We start from the raw sequence: 3,656 nt of genomic DNA, 5'->3' as shown, positions 1-3,656 counted from the left end.
TACAGTGTAATAGTGAGGGGAGAATGGGGGAGAGGGATAGGAGATGCAAGACTGATAAGGGATGAATGTGAACAAAGGTAGTGAAAACCACTTGACTGGCTTTGTTTTGCAGTTGGAGGTGATGACTGGGACAGCGACATACCAAGGGTGGGGCGGTGGTTGTGGCCTGTCCCGGTGCTGGTAATAAGGGGGTCATTGTCTGTATAGCAGTGGTTCTTAAACTGGTGGGTTGCGACCCACCAGTTCATGTAAAGCTTACTCTGTCCCTTTAAGGGGTGGAGGGAGGGCAGCAATGCAAACCCCAGAATCATGTTGCTAAGGGGGAGAGGGGGCTGCTTTTACTTACTGTGGGCAGAAGCAAGGAGCAGAAGGTGCAGGGAGCCCCGCACAGCCCTCCTCAGGGCTCCCCAAGTGTTAGAAACAGCGCATGCAAACCACTTCTCGTTTGCAGGAAGTAGTTTGTGTGCGCTTTTCTCAACATTCTAACACTTGGGGAGCCCTGCGGAGAGCTGCACAGGGCTCCCCTACACCTCCTGCTTCTTGCTCTTGCCCACAGTAAGTAAGAGCACCCCCCTTAGTGAAGCAATCCTGGGAATCATGTTGCTGCCCTTGCCCCTCCCTCGCAAAAACCTACTTAGGGAGTAACATTCTAGGGAGCCAATTCTATGCTTGGGATCATTCGGAAGGGTATTGAGAACAAAACGGCTAGTATTATAATGCCGTTGTACAAATCTATGGTAAGGCCACACCTGGAGTATTGTGTCCAGTTCTGGTCGCCGCATCTCAAAAAAGACATAGTGGAAATGGAAAAGGTGCAAAAGAGAGCGACTAAGATGATTACGGGGCTGGGGCACCTTCCTTATGAGGAAAGGCTACGGCGTTTGGGCCTCTTCAGCCTAGAAAAGAGACGCCTGAGGGGGGACATGATTGAGACATACAAAATTATGCAGGGGATGGACAGAGTGGATAGGGAGATGCTCTTTACACTCTCACATAATACCAGAAACAGGGGACATCCACTAAAATTGAGTGTTGGGCGGGTTAGGACAGACAAAAGAAAATATTTCTTTACTCAGCGTGTGGTTGGTCTGTGGAACTCCTTGCCACAGGATGTGGTGCTGGCGTCTAGCCTAGACGCCTTTAAAAGGGGATTGGACAAGTTTCTGGAGGAAAAATCCATTATGGGGTACAAGCCATGATGTGTATGCGCAACCTCCTGATTTTAGAAATGGGTTAAGTCAGAATGCCAGATGTAGGGGAGGGCACCAGGATGAGGTCTCTTGTTATCTGGTGTGCTCCCTGGGGCATTTGGTGGGCCGCTGTGAGATACAGGAAGCTGGACTAGATGGGCCTATGGCCTGATCCAGTGGGGCTGTTCTTATGTTCTTATGTAACACTCTCTAAAAGTTAGAGAATCACTGCTGTATAGAATTGCAGTGGTGCTTGCCTGTCATGCGCCGGCCAGTTTTGTCCAGCCCTTCCATGGTAAGTAAGGATCTGCCCTCAGATGTTCAATATGCTAGGTTCTCCATGGGACTGGGAATGAAGTCTCTTAATCATTGGAGTACAATAGTTTTTGAACATATGAATACTCTCAAGATTTTTAAAGGTAGGGATTGGGACTTTCCTTTAATATCTTTCCCTCCCTCTTATTCTCAGATATTGGATGGAAAACCATACCTCAGCGATGGAGTTTGTACTTCTTGGTTTCCGGAACTTCCGAGAATACTATATTGAGCTCTTCTTCTTTTTCTTCTTCATATATGACTCCCTGTCTTGAGAGTTTTCGGCGAGGCCTGAAAACACTGTTGTTTAAACAAGCCTTCTGATTTCTGGCCTTCTTAACATTTTTATACATCTTTTAGTTTTTTACAGGCTTGATTCCTCGGTGACTTGCTCTTTTATTCTGTCTTTTAATCTGACTACTGTTTTTATGGCCTCTGTAATGTGTTTTTAAATGTTTTTATCTGCTATGTATTAATGTTTTTAAAATCTGTTTTTTTAATATGTTGTTAGCCGCCCTGGGCCCCGTTAGGGAGAAGGACGGGATAAAAATAAAGTTTTATTATTATTTATTATTATATATGTCCTGACAATCGTGGGGAACGCGCTGGTCATTGCAGTTACATTGGCTGACCCACTCTTGCAAACACCTATGTATTTCTTCCTCTGTAACTTTGCTCTGATTGAAACGCTGGTTACTTCTGCAGTGGTTCCCAGAATGCTAGTAGAACTAGCCTCTAAGCGCAATGTCATCTCCCTGGCAGGCTGCCTGACCCAGTCATACTTCTATTTTTCACTGGGTTCTACAGAATTCCTCCTCTTTACTGCCATGGCGCTGGACCACTATGTGGCAATCTGCTACCCACTGCGCTATGCCACAATAATGAGCAACCGTCTCTGCATAGGGCTCGTCCTGGCTTCCTGGATAACTGCGTTCCTCTCTATCATTTCACCCACAGTGCAGAAGTCCTATTTGTACTTCTGTGGTTCCAATGCTATCAACCACTTTTTCTATGACAGTGCACCTCTGCTAAAGCTCTCGTGCTCAGACACTCGCCACATTGAGTTGACAGATTTTTTCATGTCTCTGGTGTTTGTCGTAGCAACCGCGGTTCTGATTACGATCTCCTACATCTACATCATCAGCGCGGTTTTGAAGATCTCATCTTCCTCTGGATGCCAGAAGGCCTTTTCCTTCTGCGCTTCCCATCGGACTTTGGTGTCAATTGGCTAAGGTTGCACAATCTTCCTCTACGTGAGGCCTGGCAAGAACCACGAGGCTGATGTCAACAAAATAGTGTTCCTGATCACGGCTGTCCTGACACCTTTCCTAAACCCGTTCATCTTTACCTTCAGGAACGACACAGTCAAAGAGGCCTTCAGGAATGTCTTGAAGAATGGTTGATTAGTTCCACAACAAAGCAGATCTCTCACTAATTTGTAAAAATTTCAATAAAAATGTTGGTATAAGTTGCACCAATGACTCTTCTGCTTATCATTTATTGATGTAAGTGCAAAGAGTGATGACTCGTAATTCCAGTATTCACAGAGCATAATTTGCATTTATACTTTTATTAACATGTATAGATTTACAACTCCCTCAGCAAAGCCAGTAACCAACCAGATTATTTTTTTCCTTCCCCAAATGCACATAGACTCTACAGCAACTTTCAGCAACTACAGTACTTTTTGCGAAGGCATGTATATCTAGGGACCCCTAAACACCCCCAACCTGTTTATTGCATTTTTAAGAAATTATCAAACCAATGTCTAAAAGCAACCAATAGTTCTAGATGAACTTCCCTACTTCTGAAAGCATGATGACTTGTTGTTCTTGAGTTGCATCAAATTGAATTCTGTGTCTGAATGATTGAATGATTCCTGTTGCTTGCCAGAAATTATCTAGTCTCGTTTCAATGAAAATCAAATATAAGTTCCAATCACATTGTGTCTCTATGATACATTGTGGCAAATGTCCTTTGTTCTTTCCTTTTTCTGCTCTTGAAGTGGACCCTGGGCAAATCCAACTGATGCATTAGCTCAGTGGTCTTCAGTCTTTTTTGTGCCATGACCCAAACAAGCAAACATTATAAAAATAAAGTATGAGACTGGGGGCCCACCGTCAATCCTATCCATGGGGTCCATATCTGCTA

The 3,656-nt window shown here is 44.5% G+C and overlaps 1 pseudogene; it reads left to right on the top strand.

The window, feature by feature from the left end:
* The first annotated feature begins 1,452 nt into the window (after window positions 1-1,452).
* On the top strand, window positions 1,453-2,908 carry LOC136638615 (olfactory receptor 6V1-like; annotated as a pseudogene).
* Window positions 2,909-3,656: the final 748 nt, after the last annotated feature.

The sequence above is a fragment of the Tiliqua scincoides genome, chromosome 2 (assembly GCF_035046505.1).
Source record: "Tiliqua scincoides isolate rTilSci1 chromosome 2, rTilSci1.hap2, whole genome shotgun sequence".
Taxonomy (NCBI): domain Eukaryota; kingdom Metazoa; phylum Chordata; class Lepidosauria; order Squamata; family Scincidae; genus Tiliqua; species Tiliqua scincoides.
Note: the sequence above shows the minus strand (reverse complement) of the source record. Positions and strands in the feature narration are given on the sequence as shown.